We start from the raw sequence: 27,502 nt of genomic DNA on the forward strand, positions 1-27,502 counted from the left end.
GCGCCACGGTTGCCCCTGCCCTCTCCTGTAGCTAGGTAGGGGACGAGTGGGAGTGAGGGTGTGGGCTTGGCCTGACACAGTAGGCAACGGGCTTAGGTGCACAGGGGGTCGTTCTATCCCTTTCTTTGTTTTCTCTTGCTTTTCTTTTATTTCTTTACTATTTTCATTTAAAGTTTCTTATTTAGTTTTATAAAACACCAAGTTAGCACCTAAATTAGTATTACTAAATAGGCACTGCCACAATTATTTTGGCACACTACTATTTAGTTATATTATTATAACTTTATAAAAGGCATTAAATTAATTATTTTGCCCTCAGTTTTGGTTACTTTAGTGAATTTAAATATTTTTTGAAATGTTGGTATCTCCACCACTACTACTTATGAATTATTTGTCACATTTAGAACATTTTAGTTTAATTGTTTGAAAACTTTTGTTGGTTGCCTTGAATTAAAATTTGAATTTGAATCGTTTTGAACTAACACGAGATTATCAACAGTAACCAAGGTGATGTGGCATCATTGGGATAGGTTTACTGTAGCTTAATTATCTGGGCGTCACACTTTTTGTCTTCTCCACAACCACCATTCTATTCCACATATAGTGCTATGTCCATGGCTCACGCTCATGTATCGCGTGAAGATTGAAAAAGTTTGAGAACACCAAAAGCATGAAACAGTTTCTTGGTTTGTCATCGGGGTTGTGCATGATTTAAATACTTTGTGTGGTGAAGATGGAGCATAGCCAGACTATATGATTTTGTAGGGATAACTTTCTTTGGCCATGTTATTTTGAGAAGACATAATTGCTTGGTTAGTATGCTTGAAGTATTATTATTTTTATGTCAATATTAAACTTTTGTCTTGAATCTTATGGATCTGAATATTCTTGCCACAATAAAGAGAATTACATTGATAAATATGTTAGGTAGCATTCCACATCAAAAATTCTTTTTTTATCATTTACCTACTCGAGACGAGCAGGAATTAAGCTTGGGGATGCTGATACATCTCCAACGTATCTATAATTTTTGATTGTTCCATGCTAGTATATTATCTGTTTTGGATGTTTATGGGCTTTATTATGCACTTTTATATTATTTTTGGGACTAACCTATTAACCCGGAGTCCAGTGCTAGCTTCTGTTTTTTCCTTGTTTTAGAGTATCGCAGAAAAGGAAAATCAAACGGGGTCCAATTGACCTGAAACTTCACGAAACTTATTTTTGGACCAGAAGAAGCCCATGGAGTATCGAAGATGGACCAGGAAAGTCCCGGGCTGCCCACGAGGGTGGGGGCGCACCCCCTGCCTCGTGGACAGCCCGGAGATCCACCGACGTACTTCTTCCTCCTATATATACCCATATACCTTAAAAACTTCGGGGAGCACAATAGATCGGGAGTTCCGCCGCCAGAAGCCTTCGTAGCCACCGAAAACCAATCAAGACCCATTCCAGCACCCTGCCGGAGGGGGAATCCCTCTCCGGTGGCCATCTTCATCATCCCGGTGCTCTCCATGACGAGGAGGGAGTAGTTCTCCCTCGGGGCTGAGGGTATGTACCAGTATGCTTGGGCTGTTGTCGCAGTGGACACCCTGGATGATGGGTTTGGGAAGCGTCCAGTAAGTGATTAAAATTGAAAGACTTTGCTTTTTTTGTTTTTTATATAGAAGACATTTGTCTGTTGCAATTCTTAACTATCTTCTTGTTTTGTAATGCAGTTCAGGACCAGTACACCGTACGCAGTAGTTGAGTTCATGTCATATATAGATCAGCATCACCAAGGAATTGCCAGTGAACATGTCACAGAGGAGTTGCCGAAAATCAGCGACCAAGGGGGTGCTGTTGGGGCGCAACACACACTTCAGATGTGCCGGAGTGTTGGAAATATGCCCTAGAGGCAATAATAAATTAGTTGTTATTATATTTCCTTGTTCATGATAATCGTTTATTATCCATGCTAAAATTGTATTGATAGGAAACTCAGATACATGTGTGGATACATAGACAACACCATGTCCCTAGTAAGCCTCTAGTTGACTAGCTCGTTGATCAATAGATGGTTACGGTTTCCTAACCATGGACATTGGATGTCATTGATAACGGGATCACATCATTAGGAGAATGATGTGATGGACAAAGACCCAATCCTAAGCCTAGCACAAGATCATGTAGTTCATATGCTAAAGCTTTTCTAATGTCAAGTATCATTTCCTTAGACCATGAGATTGTGCAACTCCCGGATACCGTAGGAGTGCTTTGGGTGTGCCAAACGTCACAACGTAACTGGGTGGCTATAAAGGTACACTACAGGTATCTCCGAAAGTGTCTGTTGGGTTGGCATGAATCGAGACTGGGATTTGTCACTCCGTGTAAACGGAGAGGTATCTCTGGGCCCACTCGGTAGGACATCATCATAATGTGCACAATGTGATCAAGGAGTTGATCACGGGATGATGTGTTACGGAACGAGTAAAGAGACTTGCCGGTAACGAGATTGAACAAGGTATTGGGATACCGATGATCGAATCTCGGGCAAGTGTCGTACCGATAGACAAAGGGAATTTTATACGGGATTGATTAAGTCCTTGACATCGTGGTTCATCCGATGAGATCATCGTGGAACATGTGGGAGCCAACATGGGTATCCAGATCCCGCTGTTGGTTATTGACCGGAGAACGTCTCGGTCATGTCTGCATGGTTCCCGAACCCGTAGGGTCTACACACTTAAGGTTCGGTGACGCTAGGGTTGTAGGGATATGTATATGCAGTAACCCGAATGTTGTTCGGAGTCCCGGATGAGATCCCGGACGTCACGAGGAGTTCCGGAATGGTCCGGAGGTAAAGAATTATATATAGGAAGTGCTATTTCGGCCATCGGGACAAGTTTCGGGGTCACCGGTATTGTACCGGGACCACCGGAAGGGTCCCGGGGGTCCACCGGGTGGGGCCACCTATCCTGGAGGGCCCCATGGGCTGAAGAGGGAAGGGATCCAGCCCAAAGTGGGCTGGGGCGCCACTTCCCCCTAGGGCCCATGCGCCTAGGGTGGGGGAAACCCTAAAGGAAGAGTCCTAGGAGGGGAAGGCACCTCCTAGGTGCCTTGGGGAGGAGGGATTCCTCCCCTTGGCCGCACCCCCCTAGGAGATTAGATATCCTAGGGCCGGCGCCCCCCCCCCTTGGCCCTCCTATATATAGTGGGGAGATGGAGGACTTCTTACCTTGGCTTTTGGTGCCTCCCTCTCCCTCTCCAACACCTCCTCCTCCATAGTGTTTGGCGAAGCCCTGCCGGAGTACTGCAGCTCCACCACCACCACGCCGTCGTGCTGCTGTTGGAGCCATCTTCCTCAACCTCTCCTCCCCCCTTGCTGGATCAAGAAGGAGGAGACGTCGCTGCTCCGTACGTGTGTTGAACGCGGAGGTGCCGTCCGTTCGGCGCTAGGATCATCGGTGATTTGGATCACGACGAGTACGACTCCATCAACCCCGTTCTCTTGAACGCTTCCGCGCGTGATCTACAAGGGTATGTAGATCCACTCCTCCCTCGTTGCTAGATGACTCCATAGATAGATCTTGGTGACACGTAGGAAAATTTTGAATTTATGCTACGTTACCCAACAGTGGCATCATGAGCTAGGTCTATGCGTAGTTTCTATGCACGAGTAGAACACAAAGTAGTTGTGGGCGTTGATTTTGTTCAATATGCTTACCGTTACTAGTCCAATCTTGATTCGGTGGCATTGTGGGATGAAGCGGCCCGGACCGACCTTACACGTACTCTTACGTGAGACTGGTTCCACCGACTGACATGCACTAGTTGCATAAGGTGGCTAGCGGGTGTCTGTCTCTCCCACTTTAGTCGGATCGGATTCGATGAAAAGGGTCCTTATGAAGGGTAAATAGCAATTGGCATATCACGTTGTGGTTTTTGCGTAGGTAAGAAACGTTCTTGCTAGAAACCCATAGCAGCCACGTAAAACATGCAAACAACAATTAGAGGACGTCTAACTTGTTTTTGCAGGGTATGTTATGTGATGTGATATGGCCAAAAGGATGTGATGAATGATATATGTGATGTATGAGCTTGATCATGTTCTTGTAATAGGAATCACGACTTGCATGTCGATGAGTATGACAACCGGCAGGAGCCATAGGAGTTGTCTTAATTTATTTATGACCTGCGTGTCAACATAAACGTCATGTAATTACTTTACTTTATTGCTAACCGTTAGCCATAGTAGTAGAAGTAATAGTTGGCGAGACAACTTCATGAAGACACGATGATGGAGATCATGATGAAGGAGATCATGGTGTCATGCCGGTGACGATGATGATCATGGAGCCCCAAGATGGAGATCAAAGGAGCTATATGATATTGGCCATATCATGTCACTATTATTTGATTGCATGTGATGTTTATCATGTTTATACATCTTTTTTACTTAGAACGACGGTAGTAAATAAGATGATCCCTCACTAAAATTTCAAGAAGGTGTTCCCCCTAACTGTGCACCGTTGCGAAAGTTCGTCGTTTCGAAGCACCACGTGATGATCGGGTGTGATAGATTCTTACGTTCACATACAACGGGTGTAAGCCAGATTTACACACGCGAAACACTTAGGTTGACTTGACGAGCCTAGCATGTACAGACATGGCCTCGGAACACAAGAGACCGAAAGGTCGAGCATGAGTCGTATGGTAGATACGATCAACATGAAGATGTTCACCGATGATGACTAGTCCGTCTCACGTGATGATCGGACACGGCCTAGTTGACTCGGATCATGTAATCACTTAGATGACTAGAGGGATGTCTATCTGAGTGGGAGTTCATAAGATGAACTTAATTATCCTGAACATAGTCAAAAGGTCTTCGCAAATTATGCCGTAGCTCGCGCTTCAGTTCTACTGTTTAGATATGTTCCTAGAGAAAATTTAGTTGAAAGTTGATAGTAGCAATTATGCGGACTAGGTCCGTAAACTGAGGATTGTCCTCATTGCTTCATAGAAGGCTTATGTCCTTAATGCACCGCTCAGTGTGCTGAACCTCGAACGTCATCTGTGGATGTTGCGAACATCTAACATACACATTTTGATAACTACGTGATAGTTCAGTTAAACGGTTTAGAATTGAGGCACCAAAGACGGTTTTGAAACGTCGCAAAACATATGAGATGTTTTGAGGGCTGAAATTGGGATTTCAGGCTCGTGCCCACGTCAAGAAGTATAAGACCTCCGACGATTTTCTTAGCCTGCAAACTAAGGGAGAAAAGCTCAATTGTTGAACTTGTGCTCAGATTGTCTGAGTACAACAATCGCTTGAATCGAGTGGGAGTTGATCTTCCAGATGAAATAGTGATGGTTCTCCGAAGTCATTACCACCAAGCTGCTTGAGCTTCGTGATGAACTATAATATATCAGGGACATATATGATGATCCTTGAGATATTCGCGATGTTTGACACCACAAAAGTAGAGATCAAGAAGGAGCATCAATTGTTGATGGTTGGTGAAACCACTAGTTTCAAGAAGGGCAAGGGCAAAAAAGGGATGCTTCATGAAACGGCAAATCAGCTGCTGCTCTAGTGAAGAAACCCAAGGTTGAACCCAAACCCGAGACTAAGTGCTTCTGTAATAAAGGGAACAGCCACTGGAGCAGAATTACCCTAGATGCTTGGTAGATGAGAAGGCTGGCAAGGTCGATAGAAGTATATTGGATATACATTGTGTTAATGTGCACTTTACTAGTACTCCTAGTAGCACCAGGGTATTAGATACCGGTTCGGTTGCTGAGTGTTAGTAACTCGAAATAAAAGCTACGGAATAAACGGAGACTAGCTAAAGGTGAGATGACGATATGTGTTGGAAGTATTTCCAAGGTTGATCAAATATCGTACGCTCCCTCTACCATCGAGATTGGTGTTTGCGTTGAGCATAGACATGATTGGATTATGTCTATCGCAATACGGTTATTCATTTAAAGAGAATAATGGTTACTCTGTTTATTTGAATAATACCTTCAATGGTCTTGCACCTAAAATGAATGGTTCATTGAATCTCGATCATAGTGATACACATGTTCATGCCAAAGATATAAGATAGTAATGATAGTACCACCTACTTGTGGCACTGCCACTTAAGTCATATCGGTATAAAATGCATGAAGAAGCTCCATGTTGATGGATCTTTGGACTCACTCATTTTGAAAGGATTGAGACATGCGAACCATGTTTGTTGGTAGATGTGCATGAAGAAACTCTATACAGATGGATCGTTTGGACTCACTTGATTTTGAATCACTTGAGACATGCAAATCATACCACATGGGCAAGATGACTGAAAGCCTCGTTTTCAGTAAAATGGAACTAGAAAGCAACTTGTTGGAAGTAATACATTTTGATGTGTGCAGTCCAATGAGTGCTGAGGCGTGTAGTGGATATTGTTATGTTCTTACTTCACAGATGATTTGAGTAGATGTTGAGTATATTTACTTGATGAATCACGAGTCTGAATTATTGAAAGGTTCAAGTAATTTCAGGGTGAAGTTCAAAGATCGTCGTGACAAGAGGATAAAAGATCTGTGATATGATCATAGAGATGAATATCTGAATTACAAGTTTGGCACAGAATTAAGACATTGTGGAAATTGTTTCACAACTAATACAGCCTGGAACGCCATAGTGTGATGGTGTGTCCGAACATCATAACTGCACCCTATTGGATATGATGCATACCATGATGTCTCTTATCGAATTACCACGATAGTTTATGGGTTAGGCATTAAAGACAACCACATTCACTTTAAATAGGGCACCACGTAATTCTGATGAGATGACACCATATGAACTATGGTTTAGAGAAACCTAAGCTGTCATTTCTTAAAAGTTTGGGGTTGCGACGCTTATGTGAAAAGTTTCAGGCTGATAAGCTCGAACCCAAAGCGGATAAATGCATCTTCATAGGACACCCAAAACAGTTGGGTATACCTCCTATCTCAGATTCGAAAGCAATAAGGGATTGTTTCTAGAATTGGGTTCTTTCTCGAGGAAAAGTTTCTCTCGAAAGAATTGAGCGGGAGGATGGTGGAGACTTGATGAGGCTATTGAACCGTCTCTTCAACTAGTGTGTGACAGGGCACAGGGAGTTGTTCCTGTGGCACCTACACCAATTGAAGTGGAAGCTTATGATAGTGATCATGAAACTTCAGATCAAGTCACTACCAAACCTCGTGGGATGACAAGGATGCGTACTACTTCAGAGTGGTACGTAATCCTGTCTTGGAAGTCATGTTGCTAGACAACAATGAACCTACGAGCTATGGAGAAACGATGGTGGGCCCGGATTCCGATAAATGGCTCGAGGCCATAAAATCCGAGAGAGGATCCATGTATGAAAACAAAGTGTAGACTTTGGCAGAACAGCTCGATGGTCGTAAGGCTGTTGAGTGCAGATGGATTTTAAAAGGAAGACGGACAATGATGGTAAGTATCACCATTAAGAAAGCTCGACTTGTCGTTAAGATGTTTTCCGACAAGTTCAAAGAGTTGACTACGGTGAGACTTTCTCACTCGTAGCGATGCTAAGAGTCTGTTGGAATTATATTAGCGATTACTGTATTATTTATGAAATTTTGCAGATAGGATGTCAAAACATTGTTTCTTCGATGATTTTCTTGAGGAAAGGTTGTATGTGATACAACCGGATGATTTTGTCAATCCTGAAAATGCTAATAAGTATGCAAAGCTCCAGCAATCCTTCTAAGGACTGGAGTGAGCATCTCGGAGTTGGAATGTATGCTTTGATGAGATGATCAAAGATTTTGGGTGTATACAAAGTTTATGAGAAACTTGTATTTCCAAAGAAGTGAGTGGGAGCACTATAGAATTTCTGATAAGTATATGTTGACATATTGTTGATCAGAAATGATGTAGAATTTCTAGAAAGCATATAGGGTTATTTGGAAAGTCTTTTTCAATGGAAAGCCTGGATTAAGCTGCTTGAACATTGAGCATCAAGATCTATAAGGATAGATCAAAACGCTTAATGGTACTTTCAAATGAGCACATACCTTGACATGATCTTGAAGGTGTTCAAGATGGATCAGTCAAAGAAGTTCTTGCCTGAGTTGTAAGGTATGAAGTTAAGACTTAAAGCTCGACCACGGCAGAATAGAGAGAAAGGATGAAGGTCGTCCCCTATGCTTAAGACGTAGGCTCTACAGTATGCTATGCTGTGTACCGCACCTGATGTGTGCCCTGCCACATATCTGGCAAGAGGGTACAAAGGTAATCTAGGAGTAGATCACCAGATAGCGGTCTAAATTATCTTTAGAGGAATAAGGATATGTTTCTCGGTTATGGAGGTGATAAAGAGTTCGACGTAAAGAGTTACGTCGATGCAAGCTTAACACCTATCCGGATAGCTCTGAGTAGAGATACCGGATACGTATAATGGAGCAACAATTTAGAATAGCTCCAAGTAGAACAGTTATTTGAAATGGCTCCAAATATAGCGTAGTAGGTGCATCTACAAGATGACATAGATATTTGCGAAGTACATACGGATCTGAAAGGTTCAGACCCGTTGACTATAACATCTCTCACAAGCATAACATGTTCAAACCCAGAACTCACCGAGTGTTAATCACATGGTAATGTGAACTAGATTATTGACTCTAGTAAACTCTTTGGGTGTTAGTCACATGGGGATGTGACCTTGAGTGTTAATCACATATCGATGTGAACTGGATTATTGACTCTAGTGCAAGTGGGAGACTGTTGGAAATATGCCCTAGAGGCAATAATAAATTAGTTATTATTATATTTCCTTGTTCATGATAATCGTTTATTATCCATGCTAAAATTGTATTGATAGGAAACTCAGATACATGTGTGGATACATAGACAACACCATGTCCCTAGTAAGCCTCTAGTTGACTAGCTCGTTGATCAATAGATGGTTACGGTTTCCTGACCATGGACATTGGATGTCATTGATAACGGGATCACATCATTAGGAGAATGATGTGATGGACAAAGACCCAATCCTAAGCCTAGCACAAGATCATGTAGTTCATATGCTAAAGCTTTTCTAATGTCAAGTATCATTTCCTTAGACCATGAGATTGTGCAACTCCCGGATACCGTAGGAGTTCTTTGGGTGTGCCAAACGTCACAACATAACTGGGTGGCTATAAAGGTACACTACAGGTATCTCCGAAAGTGTCTGTTGGGTTGGCACGAATCGAGACTGGGATTTGTCACTCCGTGTAAACGGAGAGGTATCTCTGGGCCCACTCGGTAGCACATCATCATAATGTGCACAATGTGATCAAGGAGTTGATCACGGGATGATGTGTTACGGAACGAGTAAAGAGACTTGCCGGTAACGAGATTGAACAAGGTATTGGGATACCGACGATCGAATCTCGGGCAAGTGTCGTACCGATAGACAAAGGGAATTGTATACGGGATTGATTAAGTCCTTGACATCGTGGTTCATCCGATGAGATCATCGTGGAACATGTGGGAGCCAACATGGGTATCCAGATCCCGCTGTTGGTTATTGACCGGAGAACGTCTCGGTCATGTTTGCATGGTTCCCGAACCCGTAGGGTCTACACACTTAAGGTTCGGTGACGCTAGGGTTGTAGGGATATGTATATGCAGTAACCCGAATGTTGTTCGGAGTCCCGGATGAGATCCCGGACGTCACGAGGAGTTCCGGAATGGTTCGGAGGTAAAGAATTATATATAGGAAGTGCTATTTCGGCCATCAGGACAAGTTTTGGGGTCACCGGTATTGTACCGGGACCACCGGAAGGGTCCCGGGGGTCCACCGGGTGGGGCCACCTATCCTGGAGGGCCCCATGGGCTGAAGAGGGAAGGGATCCAGCCCAAAGTGGGCTGGGGCGCCACTTCCCCCTAGGGCCCATGCGCCTAGGGTGGGGGAAACCCTAAAGGAAGAGTCCTAGGAGGGGAAGGCACCTCCTAGGTGCCTTGGGGAGGAGGGATTCCTCCCCTTGGCCGCACCCCCCCCCCTTGGCCCTCCTATATATAGTGGGGAGATGGAGGACTTCTTACCTTGTCTTTTGGTGCCTCCCTCTCCCTCTCCAACACCTCCTCCTCCATAGAGTTTGGCGAAGCCCTGCCGGAGTACTGCAGCTCCACCACCACCACGCCGTCGTGCTCCTCTTGGAGCCATCTTCCTCAACCTCTCCTCCCCCCTTGCTGGATCAAGAAGGAGGAGACGTCGCTGCTCCGTACGTGTGTTGAACGCGGAGGTGCCGTCCGTTCGGCGCTAGGATCATCGGTGATTTGGATCACGACGAGTACGACTCCATCAACCCCGTTCTCTTGAACGCTTCCGCGCGCGATCTACAAGGGTATGTAGATCCACTCCTCCCTCGTTGCTAGATGACTCCATAGATAGATCTTGGTGACACGTAGGAAAATTTTGAATTTATGCTACGTTACCCAACACGGAGAGCTCCCACATGCAAGCAAATGTACATGTGGGAGCATATGCGGGTTCTCAAAGCCCACCTCACGTCGGTACAGGGGGTACTAATGGCAGCGCAGAGCATGTGCATGAGCCGCCTCCAGCTAACATGGAGAGTGGTGACGACGTGTGCGGCTCTTTGGAGGAGTGGCTCCATGCATTGCCAACAATCGAGGAGTTAGAGGTGGGTTTTTTTTTCTCGCAACTCATTTTTTCCTTTTTCATATTTTTTGCACCTTCGTTTCACTGGCATGTTACAAACTACTGTCCCTACCAATCTAATGCCATTGTTTCCGTGCATCGCAGTTGCCCCCACAAATGCAAGTCATATATAACAAGCACAAAGAGCTCCATGCGAGAGAACTTAATGTTGCATTCAGCTCATTTGGGAGGGTCTTGCAAGGCATGTACTGCAAGCGGATGGGCCTAATGTTGTCTGAGGCACACAAAGCTGAGTGCAACATTCATGGACAGAGAGCTGAAGGTGAAGGCATCACTTTCAGTGTACCAGGGGGACTTCTGCTGCAGGCATGTCTAATGGGACTGCAACTGAACCTTTTGCGCAATAGCCCAAGCATCCGGAGCAGCCCAACATTCATCTTGGCACACACGGGACTGCATGCATGGATGATGCCACTGCCACTGTACTGCCTCCGCAACAACCCAAGCAAGAGCCCAAGCAACCAGCCACTGCCACTGTACCATCTCCGCAACAGCCCAAGCAACCAGCAGCGGAAGTAGGTCAAAACAATGATGCCCCACCCAGGATGAGCGATGACAACACTGAAAATGATCAAAGCAATGGCAATGATCAGAGAAATGGTAGGGGAGAAGACTCAGGCAGCAAGGTAAACGGCACTGAACTTAAGCCCCCTCGCAGCCCAAGCTTCGCACATGTGAATCTGACGAGAAGGCCAGGCACGCTTGAAGACGGACCTTCTTTTAGATTGTTCGAACCGGGGAGTGATGATGATCTACTATTTCAGGAGTTTCCTCAAGTTTGTACATCCCCTGCAAAAACTTCTGTTGCAGATTTGGACTCCTTCTTGTCGATTCGTGCGAGGAGCCCTTTGTTTGGTGAATCTCCGGCTACCTCAGTTGGGCCAGTTTTCGATGTGACTCCCATCGCAACACGTCTCAAATGTCGACAGGCCCTGCAGGTTATTCCACTCATCTTCCCCAACTACTTGTGCTCCAACCCATGTTTTGTTTTGTTTATAGAAACTTAGCACTTCCATGCTCCAAACCATTATTTTTTCTTATCTTGTTTCTGTTTTATTTTTCTTTTTCATTTGTGGGGCAGAAGCAGGAGTAGCTGAGACAAGAGAGGAGGTGGTGATTGAAGTGAGCAGTGATACGTCTCCAACGTATCTATAATTTTTGATTGTTCCATGCTATTATATTATCTGTTTTGGATGTTTATGGGCTTTATTATGCACTTTTATATTATTTTTGGGACTAACCTATTAACCCAGAGCCCAGTACCAGTTTCTGTTTTTTTCCTTGTTTTAGAGTATGCAGAAAAGGAAAATCAAACGGAGTCCAGTTGACCTGAAACTTCACGGAACTTATTTTTGGACCAGAAGAAGCCCACGGAGTATCGGAGATGGACCAGGAGAGTCCCGGGTTGCCCACGAGGGTGGGGGCGCGCCCACCCCCCTGGGCGCGCCCCCCTGCCTCATGGACAGCCCGGAGATCCATCGACGTACTTCTTCCTCCTATATATACCCATATACCCTAAAAACTTCGGGGAGCACAGTAGATCGGGAGTTCCGCCGCTAGAAGCCTCCGTAGCCACCGAAAACCAATCTAGACCCGTTCTGGCACCCTACCGGAGGGGGAATCCCTCTCCGGTGGCCATCTTCGTCATCCCGATGCTCTCCATGACGAGGAGGGAGTAGTTCTCCCTCGGGGCTGAGGGTATGTACCAGTAGCTATGTGTTTGATCTCTCTCTCTCTCGTGTTCTTGAGGTGATACGATCTTGATGTATCGCGAGCTTTGCTATTATAGTTGGATCTTATGATGTTTCTCCCCCTCTACTCTCTTGTAATGGATTGAGTTTTCCCTTTGAAGTTATCTTATCGGATTGAGTCTTTAAGGATTTGAGAACACTTGATGTATGAATTGCACGTGCTTATCTGTGGTGACAATGGGATATCATGTGATCCACTTGATGTATGTTTTGGTGATCAACTTGCGGGTTCTGCCCATGAACCTATGCATATGGGTTGGCACATGTTTTCGTCTTGACTCTCCGGTAGAAACTTTGGGGCACTCTTTGAAGTACTTTGTGTTGGTTGAATAGATGAATCTGAGATTGTGTGATGCATATCGTATAATCATACCCACGGATACTTGAGGTGACATTGGAGTATCTAGGTGACATTAGGGTTTTGGTTGATTTGTTTCTTAAGGTGTTATTCTAGTACGAACTCTATGGTAGATTTAACGGAAAGAATAGCTTCACGTTATTTTACTATGGACTCTCGAATAGATAGATCAGAAAGGATAACTTTGAGGTGGTTTCGTACCCTACCATAATCTCTTCGTTTGTTCTCCGCTATTAGTGACTTTGGAGTGACTCTTTGTTGCATGTTGAGGGATAGTGATATGATCCAATTATGTTATTATTGTTGAGAGGACTTGCACTAGTGAAAGTATGAACCCTAGGCCTTGTTTCAACGCATTGCAATACCATTTGTGCTCACTTTTATCATTAGTTACCTTGCTGTTTTTATATTTTCAGATTACAAAAACCATTATCTACCATCCATATACCGCTTGTATCACCATCTCTTTGCCGAACTAGTGCACCTATACAATCTACCATTGTATTGGGTGTGTTAGGGACATAAGAGACTCTTTGTTATTTGGTTGCAGGGTTGCTTGAGAGAGACCATCTTCATCCTACGCCTCCTACGGATTGATAAACCTTAGGTCATCCACTTGAGGGAAATTTTCTACTGTCCTACAAACCTCTTCACTTGGAGGCCCAACAACGTCTACAAGAAGAAGGTTGTGTAGTAGACATCAAGCAGCAGGGGAAAATGTGATGCGAAGAAGCCCACACTCAAGAGAGCTGCAAAATCGCCAGAAAATGCACCGAAGCTGAAGAGGATGAAGAAGATCAAAGTTAATGCTTCCGACGATGCCATATAGAAGCAGTACTGTTGCACAAATTACCACATAAAGGACCCTCTCAAAGGCGAGCCCTTGTAAGTGTGTTTTAGCACTTTTTTGTGCTGAGAAATTGTTCGTTCCATCCATCTTGTTTGCCACTAACCGAGCCACTATTCATTAGGATAGCTGGGTTTGATGTTTCTTTCAAGCATTTCAGCAACAGGCTAAAAAAGCGAGCACATTTGAACAATGAGGTCATGTCACTTTATGTTGAAAGTTTCAACATCGAGCACATGTATAGCAAAAGCAAACCTAGGAAGTTTGCGTTCTCATCGCATACAGCCGTGAGTCAACTACCCATTTTTTAATTTTTTTCACAATAGAGTTTCTGCCCGCAACTTCCATTTTCTTTCTAACCAATACCTTCTTCTTTGCATCAGTCTAAGCTTGCCGTGGACCCAAGCTCATTTCAGACACGTTCTTGCAGCAAAGATCTCGAGAGGGCCTGTGAAAGAAACAACATCATGAAATCTGATCAAGTAAAAAACTTCCGTTCTGGCATCAAAGCTATCCTAGCGCAACATGCTCTGTTTTTCTTAAGTTAATTCTTGTTTCTTAATTTTGCAGTTGTTCTTCACCATTGTCAAGGACGGGCACTGGGCAGTTGTGGTTGCAAAATTGATGCACAAACAATTCAACGTTTTTGACTCGAGGGGTGATGACCCTGACTATGTCAGCATCCTTGAGAAGCCATGTTGCAATCTGGTATGGACGCTACACCTCTTTCCTTTCTCCTTTTTCATTTCTCTCTCTATATAAAAATTGATGTTGTGGTACCAATCATAGAAGATAGAACTGTGTAATCCATCTTTTTGCAATATCAAATTTTGTAGATAGCCAACTTCAAGACTTTGGTTAGAGAACGAAACCCATGGAACTTTGATTTTGACAAGTTTGATCGTCTCAGCCCGAGTGGGTACCCGCGGCAGTCAACAACGTATTGTTCTCTGACCAGTTTTCCTTTTTTTCATGTGTCCATCCACAACTTTCTATGTTTTGTTGTCAAGTGAGCAATGTATTTGTGAATATTTTTTTGGCAGGTTTGATTGTGGGTTATTTTCTATTCTATATATGGAGAATCTAACTGACAGGGGGATGAGGCCATTCAGCACGGTATGCCCATTTTGCTATGCAACACTAGTAGCTAAATAACTTGTTGTTTTCGGAACACTTGTTGTTTCCATTTTTGCTAGTTTTCTAATGGTAATCATGTTTTTTGTATTTTTCTCATAAATAACTTTTGAAGCTTCCCTTGTTGTATGTCCAGGACACGAGGTCGTTGCTCAAATTTCGATCATTTGTTGCAGCGAAGCTTTTTAAGCACCTGCAAAACACACTCAACTCAGCCGAAGAGTTCCAGAAACTGTTGGGTAGCTCATAGAAGATGTCAATCGGAGCAAAGTCTTTCCTAGATAGTTTTAAGCTACATCCTTTTGTGTAACTGGAAACAGCAATGTATGATGTTAACCATCTACTTTATCTTTTGTGGAACCCAAGCTGGAGGATGTATCATGCTGGGGCATGTCCCTTTGTTCCTCTTTTTTCTTTTGAAATACTCGAGCATCACCCATGTTGTGCTGTCAATGTGAACATGAGTGTTGTCAGTGTGAACTAGAGACGGATGCAGAGATGAATGAAAATGACTAGGGTTTCTGAACTATCCATGCAGATATGTGAACTATCTGTGTTGCAGTTTTTTTTGCTTACCAGTTTTCTGAAATAAGGCGTCCTCCCCATAACAACACATGCCATGTACCAACATCCATGTATACAATAGCTTTTAGTAAGCACCAGAAACATTTATGTCGCAACATGAAAACAAATGGTACATTCATGTATATGCAATGGATGAAAAAATGTACAACACGAATCACGAAACAAAGCATTACTGGAAATATGGCAAAGACCTCAAAACTACGACACAAAATGTGAGATATCTTGTATGTCTCAAATCCAAGACACACATAATATATCTTGTAACAAAAATGTGAGCTATCTTTGTATGTCTCAAATTGAAATATAACCTGAATACATCATCAAGGTTGCAAAAAAGAGTATTTTTGAATGTTTTTGCTCAAAGCACATGAAGTGAGGCTGAAAAGAAAATGCAAAACATCCTTCAACAGGACCAAGAACTTTCCCAAGTTTTTCTCTCATTTTTTTCTTCCTAGAGGTTGTGTTGCGTTGCTTGGGCATTTCTTGGATCATTTGTCATCATGGCTCTCCAGTATGCACAAGTTGGCACAACATGTCCCACCTCGGAGCAGAATTGACATGTAGGCAGTGCTGTTGCCGCCTCTGTCGCAGCTTTTAGGGGTCCACACGTATGCACGTTGTGACATTCTTCTTTGCAGAACTTGCAGCGAATACTCCTTTTTCAGATTTTGGCTTCACTGCTGCCATTGGCTTCTTCTCTTCTTGTTTCGACTTCTTCTTCTGCTTATCATCTCGTTGCTCCACCAGAGTCTTCTTCCTCTTCTCTATTTCAGTTGGCCGACCTTTCTTAGGCACACGAGTTGGGTTTCGTAGCATCTCTGCGCTTTCAGGCTGTGGGTTGTCATCATTCAACGCTCCCGTTGCAACAGCAGGTTGCGTTGGGGGTTCACTGTGATGCGTTGCTTGTTGTTCTGGCAGTCCTCCTCTTTTTGCTGCTGCTATGGCAGGCTCAAGAACTTTTATTGCTTCATCTAATATCTTGTATGCATCATCATTGCAACATGCATCAGAGGCGAGCCATGTCAACCTTCGGCACAAGGAGTTGTATTTGAGCGTGTTTGTCGAGGGGTGCCCAAATTCTAGCAATCGCCCAGTTCTGGCCATGCTTGTTGTTGCTGCTTCAGACCACCTGTCCAACAAGTATTGTTGTGGAATAACTTGCACATTGAGGTGCACCATCACCCTTATTATGTGGGCGCAAAACAGGCCATTCATCTCAAAGTAGTGGCAACTACATTGAAACACCCCTTCATCCATCATAACACGCATAGAGAAGAGCTTTGGGTTCTCATATAAGCTTGATGTTAGATTGAACATGAGGCCTCGCCCTTGGTACTCAGCGTCTTGGTTGATAATGTAGCCGGTAGACGCAGTCACTTGTTTCTGGAACTTGCCAAAGATGTTGCGTGTGTAGTAATCAGCAGCTTGGCGCTCAATGTTGTATCTGCAACATCACAAAAGGAAGCAAAGTTCACAAAACAAATCATGACAAAACATTTTTTTGATTTTTTGCTTTGGTATAGTGAAGCTGGCCTACCGAGAGTATAGTGGAGGAGCAGTCGTTTCACCAGTGAAGCCGGCATTGTCCTCGCGATCAAGCACAGTTTCCTGGCACAGTTCATACTGTTACACAAACCTCCATACAGAATCAGCCGGACGAATTATTGTCTTGAAATATGAGTTGAGCCCCTCGGACCTGCCTGTCGTGCTTGTGAATGGGAAGAAATTGTTCTTGAAGTACGCTGGAGCCCACATATGTCTTGTTCGCCACATGTTCTTCAAGTGTTTGTTTTCAGCAACTTCGAAACACTACAACATGTGCTGCCATGTTTCCTCAAATTCTTCAACCGTTTTAGAGTTGTTGATACAAGTGTAAAACATATCTGCAAACGCCTCATCTCTGCTCAGCAGCCTCCCCAACTTAGAACGCACGTTGCTAAACACATGAAACTTGCAACACCTATGGCAAGTATTTGGGAGCACCTGCTCTATAGTTGTTGCCATTGCTTGGTCCTGGTTAGTCATTATGTTCTTTGGATGCTCATTGTCCATTGCAACCATCCATTGCTCAAAGACCCACTTAAACGTTTCAATAATCTCATCCGGCAACAAAGCACACCCGAGTGAAATGGTTTGGAGGTGGTTGTTGATACCAACTATAGGACAAAAGGGCATATTGTATCTGTTGGTGCAAAAAGTTGTGTCAAAGAACACACAATCTTTATATTTCGGGTACAACGCCCTTGTCCTCCCATCAATCCAAAACAATGCAGTGACAGAGTTTGTGGAAGGATCTTTTTGCTTCGCAAAGAAAAGCTTTGGATTCTCGACCTTCCTCCTCTCAAAGTACTTCATTGTCATGTCCATGTCTTGCCGCGTTATCGCTTCCCGAAGCTTTGCACGTTCATTCGCAACATCCCTCTTCACATACGGCAGTATCCTGGGGTCACCTCCATGTATCCTGCCAAGGAAACTCATGCAATCTGAATTTGACAGGTTAATATCATGCAACGTCAACAAGAGTTCGTAATCCTTAGCAGGTATTTTGCGGTGCGAGCGATAGTATCTAACACGCTCTGGTTGTTGCATTAATGAATGTGTATGCTCCAGAACAAAGCAAGTGACTGTCAATGTCCCCTCCCTAAGCCCAACAATCATGTGTGCCTTACAATCATGACGGAGAATCCTGTTTTTCTGACGTGTTCTTGTCACATCCATTTCAGCACCAGGCGGCCTGCTGGAGTTTCTTGTTTCTGTTGCAATGCTCTTTGAGGTGCTACTTGTTTCCGGGTTATCGGGCTTTCTAGCGTGCACACACCCAAAGACCCTCTTAATCATTATTGCATCCTCTTGCTTCTGCCCTCTCTTTTGGCTGTACTTTGTAGAATATATATGTGTGCCGTATCCCAGCTTGAAGGCATAGTCGTTGTAGAATTTCCGGGCATCCTCAAATGTGTAAAACACCATGCCAACATACGGCGATAGTGGCTGTGATGAAACATCTCCATCATCTGAATCATCTTGCATCACATCATCAGCATGCAACAATCCCTCCGAATCTTCATGATTATCGACAGAAAAGTTCCCTTGGACATAGCTCTCTTCCCCTTCAGCACTAGCTCCTTGAAATAAGGCACATGTTTTTTCATGTATATACATAGGTCTTGGTTGAAAGTATTTTTCCTCTAGTTGCTATCAACAGTTCTATTGTTGTTTCAGAAATTCAGGTACATAGGTACATTTATCAACGATTTTTCAGCTTCACTTGCACACAAATTTTCAGTCAATGACCTTTTATCACATAAGCACACACATTCAAAATCGTACCATAGGTTAATAAATATCAAGTAACAGAGGGGATCATGTTTTGCAGAGATAGAGCAAGCACACAGGTGTGTAGGTATTTTGCCTTCGTTCCACTCACACCCATGAAACAAAATTGAATTTCTAGCTGCCACACACATAAAACAAATAGGAAATTCTAGCTATGTTTCTGATACATAGATTTCCATGAGTTTTCAGAGACACACAAGTGTTCATGTTTTTTCAGAGTCAAGAAACTCACCCAACTGCCCTGATTTGATCTGGTAGAAGTTGTTTCTGAAGGAAATATGCCCTAGAGGCAATGATAAAGTTATTATTTATTTCCTTATAATCATGATAAATGTTTATTATTCATGCTAGAATCGTATTAACCGGAAACATAATACATGTGTGAATACATAGACAAACAAAGTGTCACTAGTATGCCTCTACTTGACTAGCTCGTTGATCAAAGATGGTTATGTTTCCTAACCATGAACAATGAGTTGTTATTTGAATAACGGGATCACATCATTAAGAGAATGATCTGATTGACATGACCCATTCCATTAGCTTAGCACCCGATCGTTTAATATGTTGCTATTGCTTTCTTCATGACTTATACATGTTCCTATAACTATGAGATTATGCAACTCCCGTTTACCGGAGGAACACTTTGGGTACTACCAAACGTCACAACGTAACTGGGTGATTATAAAGGAGTACTACAGGTGTCCCCAAAGGTACATGTTGGGTTGGCGTATTTCGAGATTAGGTTTTGTCACTCCGATTGTCGGAGAGGTATCTCTGGGCCCTCTCGGTAATACACATCACATAAGCCTTGCAAGCATTGCAACTAATGAGTTAGTTGCGAGATGATGTATTACAGAACGAGTAAAGAGACTTGCTGGTAACGAGATTGAACTAGGTATTGGATACCGATGATCGAATCTCGGGCAAGTAACATACCGATGACAAAGGGAACAACGTATGTTGTTATGCAGTCTGACCGATAAAGATCTTCGTAGAATATGTAGGAGCCAATATGGGCATCCAGGTCCCTCTATTGGTTATTGACCGGAGACGTGTCTCGGTCATGTCTACATTGTTCTCAAACCCGTAGGGTCCGCACGCTTAAGGTTACGATGACAGTTATATTATGAGTTTATGGATTTTGATGTACCGAAGGTTGTTCGGAGCCCCGGATGTGATCACGGACATGACAAGGAGTCTCGAAATGGTCAAGACGTAAAGATTGATATATTGGAAGCCTATGTTTGGATATCGGAAGTGTTCCGGGTGAAATCGGGATTTTACCGGAGTACCGGGAAGGTTACCGGAACCCCCCGGGAGCTAAATGGGCCATGATGGGCCTTAGTGGAAAAGAGAAGAGGCAGCCCTACATGGGTTGCGTGCCTCCCCCTTCCCCTAGTCCTATTAGGACTAGGAGAGGTGGCCGGCCCCCTCTCTCTCTTTTCCCCCTCCGCGAATCCTATTCCAACTAGGATTGGGGGGGGGGAATCCTACTCCCAGAGGGAGTAGGACTCTCCTGCGCGCCACACCTTGGCCGGCCAGCCTCCCCCCTCTAGTCCTTTATATACTGAGGCAGAGGCACCCTAGAACACACAAGTTGATCCACGTGATCTATTCCTTAGCCGTGTGCGGTGCCCCCAGCCACCATATTCCTCGATAATACTGTAGCGGAGTTTAGGCGAAGCCCTGCTACTGTAGTACATCAAGATCGTCACCACACCGTCATGCTGACGGAACTCTTCCCCGACACTTTGCTAGATCGGAGTCCGGGGATCGTCATCGAGCTGAACGTGTGCTCGAACTCGGAGGTGCCGTAGTTTCGGTGCTTGATCGGTTGGATCGTGAAGACGTACGACTACTTCCTCTACGTTGTGTCAACGCTTCCGCAGTCGGTCTGCGTGGGTACGTAGACAACACTCTCCCCTCTTGTTGCTATGCATCACCATGATCTTGCGTGTGCGTAGGAATTTTTTTGAAATTACTACGAAACCCAACAGTGGCATCCGAGCCTAGGTTATTTATGTTGATGTTATATGCACGAGTAGAACACAAGTGAGTTGTGGGCGATATAAGTCATACTGCCTACCAGCATGTCATACTTTGGTTCGGCGGCATTGTTGGACGAGACGACCCGGACCAACATTACGCGTACGCTTACGCGAGACCGGTTCCCCCGACGTGCTTTGCACACAGGTGGCTTGCGGGCAACTGTCTGTCCAACTTTAGTTGAACCAAGTGTGGCTACGCCCGGTCCTTGCGAAGGTTAAACGGAGTCTATTTGACAAACTATCGTTGTGGTTTTGATGCGTAGGTGAGATTGGTTCTTGCTTAAGCCCGTAGCAGCCACGTAAAACTTGCAACAACAAAGTAGAGGACGTCTAACTTGTTTTTGCAGGGCATGTTGTGATGTGATATGGTCAAGACATGATGCTGAATTTTATTGTATGAGATGATCATGTTTTGTAACCGAGTTATCGGCAACTGGCAGGAGCCTTATGGTTGTCGTTTTATTGTATGCAATGCAATCGCGATGTAATGCTTTACTTTATTACTAAGCGGTAGTGATAGTCGTGGAAGCATAAGATTGGCGAGACGACAACGATGCTACGATGGAGATCAAGGTGTCGCGCCGGTGACGATGGTGATCACGACGGTGCTTCGGAGATGGAGATCACAAGCACAAGATGATGATGGCCATATCATATCACTTATATTGATTGCATGTGATGTTTATCTTTTTATGCATCTTATCTTGCTTTGATTGACGGTAGCATTATAAGATGATCTCTCACTAAATTATCAAGAAGTGTTCTCCCTGAGTATGCACCGTTGCCAAAGTTCGTCGTGCCCAGACACCACGTGATGATCGGGTGTGATAAGCTCTACGTCCATCTACAACGGGTCCAAGCCAGTTTTGCACACGCGGAATACTCAGGTTAAACTTGACGAGCCTAGCATATGCAGATATGGCCTCGGAACACGGAGACCGAAAGGTCGAGCGTGAATCATATAGTAGATATGATGAACATAACGATGTTCACCATTGAAAACTACTCCATCTCACGTGATGATCGGTTATGGTTTAGTTGATTTGGATCACGTGATCACTTAGAAGATTAGAGGGATGTCTATCTAAGTGGGAGTTCTTAAGTAATATGATTAATTGAACTTAAATTTATCATGAACTTAGTCCCTGATAGTATCTTGCTTGTTTATGTTGATTGTAGATAGATGGCTCGTGCTGTTGTTCCGTTAAATTTTAATGCGTTCCTTGAGAAAGCAAAGTTGAAAGATGATGGTAGCAATTACACGGACTGGGTCCGTAACTTGAGGATTATCCTCATTGCTGCACAGAAGAATTACGTCCTGGAAGCACCGCTGGGTGCCAGGCCTGCTGCTGGAGCAACACCAGATGTTATGAACATCTGGCAGAGCAAAGCTGATGACTACTCGATAGTTCAGTGTGCCATGCTTTACGGCTTAGAATCGGGACTTCAACGACGTTTTGAACGTCATGGAGCATATGAGATGTTCCAGGAGTTGAAGTTAATATTTCAAACAAATGCCCGGATTGAGAGATATGAAGTCTCCAATAAGTTCTATAGCTGCAAGATGGAGGAGAACAGTTCTGTCAGTGAGCATATACTCAAGATGTCTGGGTATAATAATCACTTGATTCAATTGGGAGTTAATCTTCCGGATGATTGCGTCATTGACAGAATTCTCCAATCACTGCCACCAAGCTACAAGAGCTTCGTGATGAACTATAATATGCAAGGAATGAACAAGACTATTCTCGAGCTCTTCGCAATGCTGAAAGCTGCGGAGGTAGAAATCAAGAAGGAGCATCAAGTGTTGATGGTTAACAAGACCACTAGTTTCAAGAAAAAGGGCAAAGGGAAGAAGAAGGGGAACTTCAAGAAGAACAGCAAACAAGTTGCTGCTCAGGAGAAGAAACCCAAGTCTGGACCTAAGCCTGAAACTGAGTGCTTCTACTGCAAGCAGACTGGTCACTGGAAGCGGAACTGCCCCAAGTATTTGGCGGATAAGAAGGATGGCAAGGTGAACAAAGGTATATGTGATATACATGTTATTGATGTGTACCTTACTAGAGCTCGTAGTAGCACCTGGGTATTTGATACTGATTCTGTTGCTAATATTTGCAACTCGAAACAGGGACTATGGAATAAGCGGGCACTGGCAAAGGACGAGGTGACGATGCGTGTGGGAAACGGTTCCAAAGTCAATGTGATCGCGGTCGGCACGCTACCTCTACATCTACCTTCGGGATTAATATTAGACCTAAATAATTGTTATTTGGTGCCAGCGTTGAGCATGAACATTATATCTGGATCTTGTTTGATGCGAGACGGTTATTCATTTAAATCAGAGAATAATGGTTGTTCTATTTATATGAATAATATCTTTTATGGTCATGCACCTTTGAAGAGTGGTCTATTTTTGATGAATCTCGATAGTAGTGATACACATATTCATAATGTTGAAGCCAAAAGATGCAGAGTTGATAATGAAAGTGCAACTTATTTGTGGCACTGTCGTTTAGGTCATATCGGTGTAAAGCGCATGAAGAAACTCCATACTGATGGACTTTTGGAACCACTTGATTATGAATCACTTGGTACTTGCGAACCGTGCCTCATGGGCAAGATGACTAAAACACCGTTCTCCGGTACTATGGAGAGAGCAACAGATTTGTTGGAAATCATACATACCGATGTATGTGGTCCGATGAATATTGAGGCTCGTGGCGGATATCGTTATTTTCTCACCTTCACAGATGACTTAAGCAGATATGGGTATATCTACTTAATGAAACATAAGTCTGAAACATTTGAAAAGTTCAAAGAATTTCAGAGTGAAGTTGAAAATCATTGTAACAAGAAAATAATGTTTCTACGATCTGATCGTGGAGGAGAATATTTGAGTTACGAGTTTGGTGTACATTTGAAAAATTGTGGAATAGTTTCGCAACTCACGCCACCCGGAACACCACAGCGTAATGGTGTGTCCGAACGTTGTAATCGTACTTTACTAGATATGGTGCGATCTATGATGTCTCTTACTGATTTACCGCTATCGTCTTGGGGATACGCTCTAGAAACGGCCGCATTCACGTTAAATAGGGCACCATCAAAATCCGTTGAGATGACGCCTTATGAACTGTGGTTTGGCAAGAAACCAAAGTTGTCGTTTCTTAAAGTTTGGGGCTGCGATGCTTATGTGAAAATACTTCAACCTGATAAGCTCGAACCCAAATCGGAGAAATGTGTCTTCATAGGATACCCAAAGGAGACTATTGGGTACACCTTCTATCACAGATCCGAAGGCAAGCCATTCGTTGCTAAGAATGGATCCTTTCTAGAGAAGGAGTTTCTCTCGAAAGAAGTGAGTGGGAGGAAAGTAGAACTTGACGAGGTAACTGTACCTGCTCCTTTATTGGAAAGTAGTACATCACAGAAAACTGTTTCTGCGACACCTACACCAATAAGTGAGGAAGCTAATGATGATGGTCATGAAACTTCAGATCAAGATACTACTGAACCTCGTAGATCAACCAGAGTAAGATCCGCGCCAGAGTGGTACGGTAATCCTGTTCTGGAAATCATGCTACTAGATCATGATGAACCTACGAACTATGAAGAAGCGATGGTGAGCCCAGATTCCGCAAAGTGGCTTGAAGCCATGAAATCTGAGATGGGATCCATGTATGAAAACAAAGTATGGACTTTGGTTGACTTGCCCGATGATCGGCAAGCAATTGAGAATAAATGGATCTTCAAGAAGAAGACTGACGCTGATGGTAATGTTACTGTCTACAAAGCTCGACTTGTCGCGAAAGGTTTTCGGCAAGTTCAAGGGATTGACTACGATGAGACCTTCTCACCCGTAGCGATGCTTAAGTCCGGCCGAATCATGTTAGCAATTGCCGCATTTTATGATTATGAAATTTGGCAAATGGATGTCAAAACTGCATTCCTGAATGGATTTCTGGAAGAAGAGTTGTATATGATGCAACCAGAAGGTTTTGTCGATCCAAAAGGAGCTAACAAAGTGTGCAAGCTCCAGCGATCCATTTATGGACTGGTGCAAGCCTCTCGGAGTTGGAATAAACGCTTTGATAGTGTGATCAAAGCATTTGGTTTTATACAGACTTTCGGAGAAGCCTGTATTTACAAGAAAGTGAGTGGGAGCTCTGTAGCATTTCTAATATTATATGTGGATGACATATTACTAATTGGAAATGATGTAGAATTTCTGGATAGCATAAAGGGATACTTGAATAAGAGTTTTTCAATGAAAGACCTCGGTGAAGCTGCTTACATATTAGGCATAAAGATCTATAGAGATAGATCAAAACGCTTAATTGGACTTTCACAAACAACATACCTTGACAAAATTTTGAAGAAGTTCAAAATGGATCAAGCAAAGAAAGGATTCTTGCCTGTGTTACAAGGTGTGAAATTGAGTAAGACTCAATGCCCGACCACTACAGAAGATAGAGAGAATATGAAAGATGTTCCCTATGCATCAGCCATAGGATCTATCATGTATGCAATGCTGTGTACCAGACCCGATGTGTGCCTTGCTATAAGTCTAGCAGGGAGGTACCAAAGTAATCCAGGAGTGGATCACTGGACAGCGGTCAAGAGCATCCTGAAATACCTGAAAAGGACTAAGGATATGTTTCTCGTATATGGAGGTGACAAAGAGCTCATCGTAAAAGGTTACGTTGATGCAAGCTTTGACACTGATCCGGATGATTCTAAATCGCAAACTGGATACGTGTTTACATTAAACGGTGGAGCTGTCAGTTGGTGCAGTTCTAAACAAAGCGTCGTAGCGGGATCTACATGTGAAGCGGAGTACATAGCTGCTTCGGAAGCGGCGAACGAAGGAGTCTGGATGAAGGAGTTCATATCCGATCTAGGAGTCATACCTAGTGCATCGGGTCCAATGAAAATCTTTTGTGACAATACTGGTGCAATTGCCTTGGCAAAGGAATCCAGATTTCACAAGAGAACCAAGCACATCAAGAGACGCTTCAATTCCATCCGGGATCTAGTCTAGGTGGGAGACATAGAGATTTGCAAGATACATACGGATCTGAATGTTGCAGACCCGTTGACTAAGCCTCTTCCACGAGCAAAACATGATCAGCACCAAGGCTCCATGGGTGTTAGAATCATTACGGTGTAATCTAGATTATTGACTCTAGTGCAAGTGGGAGACTGAAGGAAATATGCCCTAGAGGCAATAATAAAGTTATTATTTATTTCCTTATAATCATGATAAATGTTTATTATTCATGCTAGAATTGTATTAACCGGAAACATAATACATGTGTGAATAAATAGACAAACAAAGTGTCACTAGTATGCCTCTACTTGACTAGCTCGTTGATCAAAGATGGTTATGTTTCCTAACCATGAACAATGAGTTGTTATTTGATTAACGGGATCACATCATTAAGAGAATGATCTGATTGACATGACCCATTCCATTAGCTTAGCACCCGATCGTTTAGTATGTTGCTATTGCTTTCTTCATGACTTATACATGTTCCTATAACTATGAGATTATGCAACTCCCCTTTACCGGAGGAACACTTTGGGTACTACCAAACGTCACAACGTAACTGGGTGATTATAAAGGAGTACTACAGGTGTCTCCAAAGGTACATGTTGGGTTGGCGTATTTCGAGATTAGGTTTTGTCACTCCGATTGTCGGAGAGGTATCTCTGGGCCCTCTCGGTAATACACATCACATAAGCCTTGCAAGCATTGCAACTAATGAGTTAGTTGCGAGATGATGTATTACAGAACGAGGTAAAGAGACTTGCCGGTAACGAGATTGAACTAGGTATTGGATACCGACGATCGAATCTCGGGCAAGTAACATACCGATGACAAAGGGAACAACGTATGTTGTTATGCGGTCTGACCGATAAAGATCTTCGTAGAATATGTAGGAGCCAATATGGGCATCCAGGTCCCGCTATTGGTTATTGACCGGAGACGTGTCTCGGTCATGTCTACATTGTTCTCGAACCCGTAGGGTTCGCACGCTTAAGGTTACGATGACAGTTATATTATGAGTTTATGCATTTTGATATACCGAAGGTTGTTCGGAGTCCCGGATGTGATCACAGACATGACGAGGAGTCTCAAAATGGTCGAGACGTAAAGATTGATATATTGGAAGCCTATGTTTGGATATCGGAAGTGTTCCGGGTGAAATCGGGATTTTACCGGAGTACCGGGAAGGTTACCGGAACCCCCCGGGAGCTAAATGGGCGATGATGGGTCTTAGTGGAAAAGAGAAGAGGCAGCCCTACATGGGCTGCGCGCCTCCCCCTTCCCCTAGTCCTATTAGGACTAGGAGAGGTGGCCGGCCCCCTCTCTCTCTTTTCCCCCTCCGCGAATCCTATTCCAACTAGGATTGGGGGGGGGGGAATCCTACTCCCAGAGGGAGTAGGACTCTCCTGGCGCGCCACACCTTGGCCGGCCAGCCTCCCCCCTCTAGTCCTTTATATACTGAGGCAGAGGCACCCTAGAACACACAAGTTGATCCACGTGATCTATTCCTTAGCCGTGTGCGGTGCCCCCAGCCACCATATTCCTCGATAATACCGTAGCGGAGTTTAGGCGAAGCCCTGCTGCTGTAGTACATCAAGATCGTCACCACACCGTCGTGCTGACGGAACTCTTCCCCGACACTTTGCTGGATCGGAGTCCGGGGATCGTCATCGAG

General features: G+C 43.9%; 1 pseudogene; it reads right to left on the bottom strand.

Moving 5' to 3' along the window:
* Nucleotides 1–15,987: 15,987 nt before the first annotated feature.
* On the bottom strand, nucleotides 15,988–18,420 carry LOC125535180 (protein FAR1-RELATED SEQUENCE 9-like; annotated as a pseudogene).
* Between the last annotated feature and the right edge of the window lie 9,082 nt (nucleotides 18,421–27,502).

Source organism: Triticum urartu, chromosome 2A (genome assembly GCF_056163025.1).
Source record: "Triticum urartu cultivar PI428250 chromosome 2A, HENAU_Tu73, whole genome shotgun sequence".
Lineage (NCBI taxonomy): Eukaryota > Viridiplantae > Streptophyta > Magnoliopsida > Poales > Poaceae > Triticum > Triticum urartu.